At 16.7% G+C, this 13,043-nt stretch overlaps 2 non-coding genes across 2 annotated transcripts; both read left to right on the top strand.

Moving 5' to 3' along the window:
• Nucleotides 1–11,137: 11,137 nt before the first annotated feature.
• Trnan-guu (transfer RNA asparagine (anticodon GUU)) lies at nt 11,138–11,210 on the top strand. Its single transcript has one exon. It is a non-coding gene; the product is annotated as a tRNA-Asn (tRNA).
• Nucleotides 11,211–11,222: 12 nt separating this feature from the next.
• Nucleotides 11,223–11,295, top strand: Trnae-uuc (transfer RNA glutamic acid (anticodon UUC)). The gene has a single exon. It is a non-coding gene; the product is annotated as a tRNA-Glu (tRNA).
• Nucleotides 11,296–13,043: the final 1,748 nt, after the last annotated feature.

Below are 13,043 nucleotides of genomic sequence, written 5' to 3'. Positions count from 1 at the left end.
AGCTTCACCAGAAGATGGATGCAAAGTTTGTAATTTAGAAATTTCTTCTTCCATTCTTTCTTTTATATATTTTGGAAATGGTTCATTTGATAATCTTTTTAAATATAAACTTACAGTATTTTTTTTACCATCATATTCACCAAGTTGTTTTTTAATAATTTTTAATTTTTCTTTCAATAAAAAAATTCTTTGTTGTTCAGAAAGTGTATTTTTAACAATTTCATCAATTTGTATATCAACAATTTTCATTAAATCTAAAAAATCAGATTTTTTAAATTTATCAAAATCTTCTAATAATGAAAACCTTTCAATAACACTATTTGTTTCAAGTGATTTTTGCTTAATATAACTTTTTTCAATTGGATAACTGTTTAAAATTATGTATATAAATCCATTTATTTCAGATGTTTTAAAAATTTTTAATTCAACTTTTGTATAAAGTTCTTTATTTATTATTTTTAATTTACTTAAAAAACTTTCTGAAATTTTTTTTCTTTGTAATAATGTTAATTTTTTATCTTTTAAAAATTCAAAATTATGTGTTAATAAAATTTTTTCTTTTTCTTCAATTTCAATAATTTTAATTCTTTCAATTGAAAAAAACTCAACAATTAAAGAATTATTTTCTTTATTTCTAGAAATTATCTTAAAATTTGCAATAACTCCAATTTTATAAACATTTGATATATCTTTTAATTTTTGATTAATTTTTTTTTGTGAAACAATTAAAATTTGTTTTTTTAATTTATGTTTTAAAATATAATCAAAAACATTTAATGAATATTCTTCTTTAAAAGTAAGACTAATACTTGTTCCAGGAAGAACATAAATTTTTCTTGTAATTAATAATGGTATTTCTTTATTTATATTATTCATAATCTATTTAACTTTATTTTATAATTTTATTTTAAAAAAAACTAAACATTAAAAAGAAAATGACAAATATCTCCATCTTTAACAATATAATTTTTTCCCTCACTTCTAATTTTTCCATGTTCTTTTACTTTTTGTTCAGAACCTAATTTTATTAAAACTTCAGAATCAATAACTAAACATCTTATAAAACCTTTTTGAAAATCTGAATGTATAATTCCAGCACATTCATAAGCAGTTTTTCCATTTTGAAATGTTCAACCCTTTATCTCTTCTTTTCCACATGTAAAAAATGTTGATAAATTTAACATTTTATAAACTTTTCTAATAAAAATATCAAATGTATTATTTGAAATATTCTTTTCTCTTCTATAAACTTCAATTTCATTTTTTGAAAAATCTAATAATAATTTTTCAAAAACAATTGGCATAAACATATATTCAATTTTTTCTTTTTCTAAATAAGAAATTATTTCAGTTTTTTTTTCTAAATTTTTTAAATTTAAATAAAAATCATCTGAAACATTTATTAATACTAAAGTTTTTTTATTTGTTAAAAGTGACCATTCTTTCAATATTTTATTTTCATTTTCTGATCAATTTTGTGTATAAAGCATTTTACTTTCATTTAACAAATTAATTGCTTTTTTGCATAATTTTTTTCTAAAATTTTGTTCTTCAATAGAAAAAGTTTTAATAGTTTTTTTTAATTTATCATTTTTTTTGTTTAAAACTTCTAAATCAGAAATTATTAATTCTAAGTTAATTGTTTTTAAATCTTCTAATGGATTTATTAAATCATCTTTTAATATATTTTTATCTTCAAACAATCTTACAACATGTACTAAAACTGATGTTTCCCTTATATGTGAAAGGAACTTATTACCCAAACCAACACCTTTACTTGCACCTTTTACCAAACCTGCAATATCTCAAAATTTTAATAAAGGTTTTATGACTTTTTTTGGTTTAAAAATTTTAATTAATTTATCAACTCTTTTATCTGGAACCTCAACAATTCCAATATTTGGTTCAATTGTTGTAAATAAATAATTTGCCTCTTCAACTTTTGAATTTGTAATTAAATTAAACAATGTTGATTTTCCAACATTAGGAAGACCTATAATACCAATTTTTAACATATTAATATTATATTTAATTGAATAAAAAAATTTTAAAAAAATTAAATTATAAAAATAAAAGTTAAAAAATAAAAATAAAAATAATTATGAAAAATGAAAATATTTTAATAGGTATATTTTTAGGAAATACAAAAACAAATAACAATAATTTTTTTTTAGATTTTTTACAAAAAAATTCAAAAATAAAAACAATTTTTTGCAACAAATTAGATTATCCAAAAAACATAAAAATAGGTCAAGAATGAAAAATAAATTATTATAAAAACTTTAAAAATATAAATAATTGATTATTTGGAAATATAATTGAAGAAAATAAAAATAATTCTAATTGATTTATTTGTTTAAATTTTTGAATAAGACAAGTTTTGAAAATAAATAAAATAAATTCTATTTACAAAATATATTTAAAATCAAAAAACATAAAGAAAAAAGAAGAAACATCAAAAATTATAAATATTTTATTAATATTTTTAAAAAAAATAGGTTACTCTTTTAATCTTGAAAAATGTAACATTTGTAAAAATAAAATTGAAATAGGATTTATAAATTTAGATGAAGGTGGTATTTTGTGTTTTTTTTGTAAAAGAAAAGAAAAAAACACATTTCACATTCCAACATTAACAGAAAATATTAAAAAAACAAATAAAAATATAAATATTTCAAAATTTCAAGAAAAAGAATTAGAAATTTTTTTAAAAAATTTGATTAATTTTATAAATAATAGATGTGGTTTTTATAAAAAATTAATTTAATTTAAAACATCATTATAAATAATATCAAAAACTTTTTTTACAGTTTGTTTGTTATAAACAATATTATGTTTTGTATCTTTAATAAATTTAAAATTAATATTTTTTAAATTTTGAAATTTTATTTTATGCTTTTTAATTGTTTTTCAATTAGTATATTCATCTTTTGTTCCAATAAAAATTCAAATTTTATAATCTTTTATATTACTTATTGTTTTTTTAAAAAAAAACATAGTAAAAATAAAATTTGTAAATAAATAAAATGGTACTTTTCGAACACTAAAAAAATTTAAATTTTTATTATTTTTAGATCTTAAAAATTTTATTTTTAATTCAAAATCTAAATATCTTAAAATTACTTTTGCATCAAAATAAATCCCTTCTAAAATCTTTAAAATTATTGAATTTTTTTTTGGATCATCTACAATTTTAGAATTAATTAAATATTTTGTTGGATAATTTAAAAAAATAAATTTAATTTTTTTATTTAAATTATTATATTTTTTTAAAACCAATGACATAACCAATACACTCATAGAATGACAAAATAAAATAATATTTTTATTTGGATGTTTTTCTAAAATTAATTGAATAAAATCATAATAATCATCTCGTAAAGTACCAAAATGATAACATTTTGTTGTTTTGTTTGTACCATAATTTCTTTGATCAAATGAATATACTGTTTCATTTTTATCTGCAAGATATTTTTGAATTAATTTTATGTCATTTAAACTTGAATTTAATCCATGAAATAAAACAAAAACATTATCTGAACCTAATACAATTCATTTAGAATAATTTGTTTTATATCCATCTCTAAAAATTATTTGATTATATTTTAATTTTGGTTTTGTATTTACTTTTATATGATTACAATTAATAGAAAATAATTTTATTATTTTATATATTGTATAAATAAAAAATATTGTTAAAAAACTAAAAATAAAAAATAAAATTATATAACTTATAGTATTCATTAATTTATTAATTAAAAATTGTTTTATATTTAATTATTTTTTTTAATTTTTCATCTATTTTTAAAAAAACAGCACAAAATTGTCCTTCACCTAAAGCTGGTAACATTCTAGAAGGTAGATTAGTTCTTTCATTATAAATAATTGATTCTGGTTTAACACCAATTATAGAATTTTTTGGTCCTGTCATTCCAATATCTGTAATAAAGAAAGTTCCATTTGGTAAAATTTTTGAATCATTAGTTTGAACATGTGTATGTGTTCCAACTAAAGCAGTTATTTTTCCATCAAAATCAAAAGCTAATGCGGCTTTTTCAGCAGTTGCTTCAGCATGAAAGTCAACAATATGTAAATCAGAATCATCATTTTTTAATATTTCATCTAAAGAATAAAATGGATTTAAAACTTTTTGTCTCATAAATGTTCTACCTAATAAATTTGTTACTCTTATTTTTGTATTTTTTACAAAAAATACTTTTGTACCAATACCTGGTACTCCAATACCAAAATTATATGGTCTAATAACATCTTTCATTTTATCTGTGTAATTGAAAATATCTTTTAATGCAAATGTGTGATTACCCATTGTTATTGCATCAATTCCTATATTTTTAAACTCCAAATAATGTTTTAAACTCAAAGATTTTCCATGTGTTGTATTTTCACCATTAACAATTATAAAATCTAATTTTAAATTTTTTTTTAATATTGGTATGTTTTTTTTTAATTCATCTCTACCAACTTTACCAAACAAATCACCAACTATTAATAAATTAATCATCTAATTATTTTCTTGATATTCTTTAAATTTTACAAAACTTTTTTCAAATAAAATCCATTCACAAATATTTGTTAAATGATCATAAATTCTTGAAATAGATCTTAATTGAAAAAAGAAATTTGATTTTGAAAAAATAATATCATCTTTTTCATTTTTCAAATTATCAAAAATTTCATTAAATATATCTGAATTTAATTTAATTTTTTTTCTCAAATTCAAAAAATCTAATACATCTTTTGTTTTTGATGAAACTATTAATACTTCTATTTTTTTAAAATCTAAAATTATTTCTTTTAATATATTTATCAATATTTTAGAAATATTTTGAACAAAATTAATATTTTTTAATATAAAACAAGAAATTTCACTTGTATAATCTGCAATACGTTCTAACTCATAATTAATATATGAACTTGAAATAATTGCCCTCAAATCTACACCATATGAATTGGATAATGCAAGCTCATAAACTATTCTTCTAAATAAAGAAGAATACTTTTTATTTATTTTTATTTCATTTTCTGATATATTTTTTAAAGTTTTAATACTTTTTTTTTCTAAACCAAAAATAAGTAATTGATTTTGTTTTAAAACTTTTTGAAATAAATTAAATATTTCTTTTTTAATAATTTCAATATTTTTATTTTGAACTGTTTTCATAATTATTTTTCTAAAATTTATTACCTTTTAATTAATAAATATATTTAACTTTATTAATAACTTTATAAAAAATATTTATTTTTAATATTTATTTTTTATAATATATAGAATTTGTTCATTTAATTAATTTTATATTTTTTTTAAAATAAAAAAGAATTTATTTTTAAAATACAAATAATTATTAACATTAAATTAAAAAAAATTTAATCTTTATTTTTTTTAAATTAAAATAAAATTATAATGTTTGATTTTTTAAGTGGTGGTTCTGGTACATCTTGAATATTTTTAATAATAATAATAGGAATTGTTATTTTTATTGCTTATAGTGGATTTAAAAAAAAGAAAAAAGAAAAACAAGAACAAAATAAACGTGAACTTGAAGTAAAAAAAGAAATAAAAAAATATTTATTAGAAAATAAAAAATTAAAAAATGTTTCTGTTCATTTTGTAAAAGTTTTATCAAGATATGGAAAAATATATAAATATAGAGATGTGTTTGATGTTTTTGTTGAAGTAAAAAATAATAAAAAAAATAAAATTATAAAAAAATATGCTTTTGAAATTGAAGGTGTTGCAACATATATAGATAAAAAAAAATCCAATAAAGATTATGAAGTAAAATGATTTATAAACAAAGAGTTTGATGATTATGATAAACATTTAGAATTAATAGAAAAAACACCAAATACTAAATGAAAAATTTATTTAAGATCTTTTAAAATTAAAAACTTAAAAGAAAGAAATAAATATAAAAAAGAACAATTTGAAAAAATAAAAAATTGAAAAAAAGAACAAGAATTAAGACATAAAAATATAAATAAAAAAGAACAAAAAACAAAAGATATATTTAGACCTGAAATTAAAAAACGTGATGAATAATAATTTCAATATACGTAAATCAGATTTTAAATCATTTAAAAAATGTCCAAAATTAATGTGATTGATGAGAAATCGATCAAATGAAGAAGTAAAAAAATGATGTAAAAAAAATATATTATTTTTAGATAAAGAAGAACAAAAAAAATTTGAATCTAATTTTAAATATAATTCAAAAATAAAACAAAAAGTAAATTCAGAACTTGAAATAAGAATAATTAATGGAATAAATTTTGAAAAAACTGTAAAAAAACATTTTTCAAATTTATATTCTTCATTTAATTTTGAAATAATAAAAAATAGATTTTCAATTCCAATTAAAAAAACAAAAAAATTATTAAATGATAAAAAATATAGTGTTTTTTATCATCCAACATTTAAATTTAATAATTATATTACTGAATGTGACCTTTTAAAACGTAATAAAGATAATTCTTTTGATATTTATGAAATAAAAGGTAAAGGTAACAGCGGAATTAAAACTGATAAAAAAGATTTAATAAATGATCTTTTATATCAAAAATGATTATTAAATAAATTAAATATTAAAATTAAAAATTGTTATATAGTACATTTAAATTCTGATTATATTTATAAAAAACAATTAAATTTAAATGAATTAATAAAAATAAATGATATTTTTAATTTTGATAAATTTCTTAATAAAAATATACAAGGCGATCTTATTGATGTTGAAAAATGATTAAATTATTCATGAGAAGATATTAAAGAAAAAATAGAAAATAATTCATTTTGTCAAGAAGAAAAAAATAATTTTTGTACATATTTAATAAAAAAACCATTACCAATGCATAATATAACACAACTTTACAGAATGAAAAGAATAAATAAAGGGAAAATATTATCAGAAAATAATTTTAAAGATATTAATTTAAATAACTTTAATTATACAAAATACTCAAAAATAATTAATCAAAAACATTTAAGACAAATTGATATTGTAAAAAATAATGCACCAGAAATTGAAAATATAGAAATAGCCAAAAATGAATTAAAAAAATATAAATATCCTATTTATTTTTTTGATTTTGAAACATGTCCAATTGCTATACCTATTTTTGAAAATTCAAATGTTTATCAACAAATACCATTTCAATTTTCAATACATATTCTTTTAAATAAAAACTATGATTTAAAAACAAAAAAAAATATAATACATAAAGAATTTATTATAAATTCTAAAAAAAATCCCAAAATAGAATTTATAAAACATTTTATAAAATATATTAAAGAATATGATTTTGGTACATATGTTGCATATCATATACCATTTGAAAAACAAATTATAAAAAAAATTCTTGAAAATGATGCAAATTTATTAACAAAAAAAGAAAAAAATATATTAGAAACAATAATTTTTAATATTGTTGATTTAAAAGATTTTTTTAGTAATTTTAATATTTATTTTAAAGATTTTATGGGTTCATTATCAATTAAATATGTTTTACCTAGTTTAGATCCTACCTTTTCATATAAAAATCTAAAAATTCAAAGTGGTGATCAAGCATTATCAAAATATTATAATTATATAAATAATTTAATTTCACAAGAAGAATGAGAAAAAAAAATAACAAATAATTTAAAAAAATACTGTGGTTTAGACAGTCTTGCAATGGTTGTTATTTTTGATAAACTAAAAAAAATAATAAATTAAAATATTTATCTAATTAAATTTTAAAAAATACTATATTTTTTTTATCTTTTAATAGTTTTCTGTATTTTAAAAATAAATTTGAATCATTTGATGTTTTCATTATTTTCTTTATTTTTTTAATTTTATTATCAATTTCTAAATTTTTACACTTATTAAACAATTCATTAAAAGTTTGATATTTTTTTAATTTATCAAAATTTAATGTTGTTTTAATAAAAAAATTATCTAATAAAATTTTTATTTTATTTTTATTAATTTTTAATTTTTCTATTTTTTCTAATATTTTTTCTTTGTCTAATAATAAATTATTTTGATAAAAATCAAAAATAAAATCTTTTATTTCTTCATTTTCTTTACTTTTAAATCTAAAATTTAAATAATTAAATTTTTCTCTAACTTCTTTAAAAAATAATAAAAAAGATAATAAAATTTCTTCATTATTTAATATATTATTTTGTGTTTTATTAACTAATTCAGATTGTTTTTTAATTTTAATATTTAATTTTTCTAATTCTTTTTTAAACAATTTATAAGAAATATTAAATTTTAATTCTACTTTTTTTAATCAATATTCTCTTTCTATTTCTGATAAATACAAAAAAAACTTTATTAAAATTTTAATAAATTCATCTTGTTTTTCTTTAGAAAATCCACTTTCATATTGATTTATCAAAAATTGAATTGGTTCTATTATTTGATTTTCTTTTTCTTTTAAAATATTTGGGTTACTTAAAAATAATTTATCAGGATCTAAATTTGTTTTATGATCAAAAATTAATGTTTTAATTTTAAAATCATATAACTTTAAAGAATTATTAATAGTTGATTTTCTACCTGCAAAATCACCATCTGGAACAATGATTACTTTTTTAAATGATTCTTTTATTAAACCAATTTGTTCAGAAAATAACTCAACACCTAAAGTTGAAACTGTTGGATAACCTAATTCTGTTAATCTAATTGCATCTAAAAAACCTTCAGTTAAATAAATTGTTTGAACATTTTTAAAATTATTTCTTATATTTATTAAATTAAATAAAATTTCTTTTTTATTAAAAACATCTGAATCACGTGAAACTATAAATTTTGAAATTGTTTTTAAATTATAAATTGTTCTTCCTGAAAAACCAACCAAAACATTTTCATAATTTGTTAATGGAAACAATAAACGATCCTTAAAATAATCAATTAATTCATGTTTAAAATTAAAATTAAATAATTCTGTTTTTAATAATTCTTTTTCATTAAAACCTTTTTTCAATAAAAAATTTATTGATTCTAAACCATTTTTTGGTGCAAAACCTAAATTGTATTTTTCTATAATTTCTATGTTAATTTTTCTTTTAATTAAAAATTGATTTAATTCTTTTGTTGGATTTAAAATTTTCATTCTATAAAAATTTTGTAATTCTTCTAATATTTCTAATTTTTTATTTTGATCTTGATTAATTTTATTTTTATTAATGAATTCTTCATCAATTTTTAAATTAAATTTTTTTGCAATAATTTTATATGCATTTAAAAATGAAACATTTTCAAATAAAACAACAAATTTTATTGCTGTTCCACCAGTTCCGCAAGAAAAACACTTAAAAATTTGTTTTTTAGTTGATACAACTAAAGAAGGATTATTATCTTTATGAAATGGACAAAGTGCTATAAAATCTTTCCCTTTTTTATTTAATATTAAATATTCTTTGATAACATCAAAAATATCTACTTTTTCATTTATTTCTTTATTAAATTTATTGAACTCTAAATTCATTTATAAATCAATTCATTAAAAATTATTTACTTATTATTTTTAATAAATTATCAAAAAATTCTTTATTATAATTAAAAATATATGGAAAAAGATTATTTCCAGCATGTCTTATTAAAATAAAAGCTTTGTGTTCTTCTTCATGATTTGAATGATGAAATTTTGAAAAATTATTACCATGAGGATATTCTTTTAATAATAATTTTAAAATTGTATATGAATAATTAACTAAAAAATATTTTTCATATTCAAGATTTTGTAAAACACCATTATCACTATTCATTTTTAAATTTTGATAATTATTTTCTAATCAACTCTTAAATTCATTTTCTGTTATTTCAAATTCTTCAATTGATAAATCAAAACTTTTAATTTTTTGATTTCACAAATTATTTTGTTCTTCATCTAAAAATTTTAATTTATAAAAAAAATCTTGAAAAATTTCTAAAATATTTTTTATATCTTTAAATTTAAATACTCATTTTGTAACATTATCTTCAATAATTGTTTTTTGAATAAATTTTCAAACTTTTAAAAAATGAATTAATTTTTGTTTTTTTTCATCTGATTCATTTAAATATAAAAAATCTATATATTTATAAAATTGTGAAAAAGAACCTCTTCTATGTACATTAATACTACTTTGATTTTTTATATTTATAATTGATGTCAAAATACTTTCAATAACTTTTCTTGATAATGATCAAAATAAAACATAATTAATATTTCTTTCAAATTTAGATATTTTATTTTCTGAAAAAAAAGTATTATTAACTAATTTTGAAAATAATAAATAATCAGTTTGAACTAAATCTTCAATTCTTAATTCAATTAAAAATCTTTTACTATCATTAAAAATTCTAAATAATCGACTATCATTTCTGTTACCATCTTCATTTATAAAAAAATTTAAAAATGATATTTTATGTGAAAGCATTAATGTTGAATGTATTTTTTTATTTAATCCAAATTTTTTAATAAATTCAAAAATAAAAAAATCAATCAAAAAATTGTCAAAATAATCTAAATAATCACTTACATCATCTAAAACAATAATGTATTTAACATCTGTTTTATCATTATAAAAATATTCTTTTAATGAAATAAAAAATGAAAATAATGCTAACATTTTCTTTTGTCCAATACTATCTAAATTTTTAAAATCTTTTGTTTTTTCAAAATAATTTAAATCAAAATTTTTATTTATTAAAAATAATTCTTTACTTATATATTCTATAATTTTGTCATTTATTATAAAATTATTTACAAATTTTCTATCAAAATAAAAAAATTTAACATTATTATTATTTTCAAAATATTTTCCATCAACATTTTTTAATTGATCAACTAAACTTGTCTTACCAGTACCATCAGGTCCATATATAAATAGATGTTTAATTCCATTATTATTTAATATATATTCACCAAATTGATGAAACTTAAATACTGACTCATTATCTTTACATTTACATTCATTTTTATACAAACAAAATAGCTTATTATTATTTATAAATTTCATTATTATATTTTAAACCCCATAAATTATATATTAAATATTATAATCAAATAAAATAATATTAAATTAAATTATTTTAATAATTTTTTATTTATTTCAATTTATCAATTATAATATTATTTAAATGCCCAATTAGCTCAGTGGTTAGAGCGGTTCCCTGTTAAGGAAAAGGTCACAAGTTCGAATCTTGTATTGGGCGCCATTTTTAAATGGCCCGTTGGTGAAGTGGTTAACACACTGGTTTTTCACACCAGCATTCAGGAGTTCGAGTCTCCTACGGGTCACCATAAATTAACTTTTTATACTTAAATTAATAATTTCTTTTTCTCATAATTTTATTAATTTTTTATTTTTATTATATTTATCAACTTTTAAATTTTTAACCATTAAAAAAATATTTTTTTTAGAAAAATTAATATTTTTTAAATTTTTATTTCATTCATTTTCTTTTTTATACAAATCTATTTTTAAAAAAGAAAATTCTAAAATATCTATTTTTTTTATTTCTTTTAATAAATTAATTAATGTATCATTTTGTATTAAATATCAATATTGATTTAAAAATATATAAAAAGAATAAGAAATTTTTTTATTTTCTATAATTTTTGTATTATTTAATAAATAAAATAAATTTTCTAAAATCAAAATTAATTCATTATAATTTTTTTTTAAAATTAAAATTTCAGTTTTTATATTATTTGTTTTCATATATTAATTGTTATAAAATATATTTTAATGGAAATAAAAGAATTAATTAAACAAATTAAAAAAATTGCAGAAACAGCATATTGTCCTTTTTCAAATTTTAAAGTTGGTTGTTTAATAGAAACAAAGGATAATTCAATATTTTTAGGACATAATATTGAAAATTCTGCTTTTCCTTCTTCAATATGTGCTGAAGTAGTTGCTTTTTCAGCATTTAATATATCTGGCAAAAAAGCAAAAGATATAAAAAAAATACTTATTTATAATTCAAGTAATTTTATTTCACCATGTGGTAATTGTAGACAAATAATGGTTGAATTAGCTAATTTAGAAACTAAAGTTTTATTAATAAATGGTAAAGATGAAATTATTGAAACGAATATAAAAAAATTAATGCCATTTTCATTTAAAACAAAAAAATTTAATTAATAAAAAATATTTTATTTATTAATTAAATCTTTTTCTTCTTTTAATAATGGAAATTTTTTAATTAAATCAGGTCTTTTTTTAATTGTTTTTTTTATAGATTGAATTTTTCTTCATTTTTCTATATTTTTATGATGTCCAGATAATAATACTTCTGGTACTTTTTTACCCAAAAAATTTCTTGGTTTTGTATATACAGGAAAATCTAATCTACCATCAATTGTAAAAGAATCATTTTCTTTTGATAAATTTTTAATAACTTTTGGAACTAATCTTATTAATGTATTAAAAACAACTAAAGAAGATAATTCTCCACCAGTTAAAATATAATCTCCAATTGATATTTCAAAATCTACAAAATCACGTATTCTTTCATCAAAACCTTCATAATTACCAGAAATTAATAAAATATTGTTGTTTTTGTTTTCAAGTATTTTTTTTGCTTGATTTTGATTTCATATATTACCTTGTGGTGTTAATAAAATAGTTATTAAATTTCCATTTTTATCTGTTTTTAACTTTTGTATCACTTTATATATTGGTTCAACCATAAGAACCATACCATTTCCTCCACCAAATTGAAAATCATCAACTGTTTTATGTTTATCAATACTAAAATCTCGTAAATTTATTAAATTAACACTTATATATTCATTTTTAATTGCTCTTTTAACAATTGAATGATTCATAAAAACTTCAAATAAATCTGGAAAAATAGATAAAAAATAAAAATTTAATTTTTTCATAATAATAAATTTATTTTAACTTTTTTTATTTAAAACATTAATTCTTTAAATTTTTTTGTTAAAAATAAAGTTTTTGTTTCTTTATTTACATATTTAATATATAACTTTACAAATGGTACTAAAATTTTTTTATTTTTACTTTTAATTTCTATAAT

The sequence above is a fragment of the Lingula anatina genome, unplaced genomic scaffold (genome assembly GCF_051362555.1).
Source record: "Lingula anatina isolate TDL-2025a unplaced genomic scaffold, LinAna3.0 unanchor82, whole genome shotgun sequence".
NCBI classification, from domain to species: Eukaryota; Metazoa; Brachiopoda; class Lingulata; order Lingulida; family Lingulidae; genus Lingula; species Lingula anatina.
This window is presented reverse-complemented; position numbering and strand designations above follow the sequence as displayed.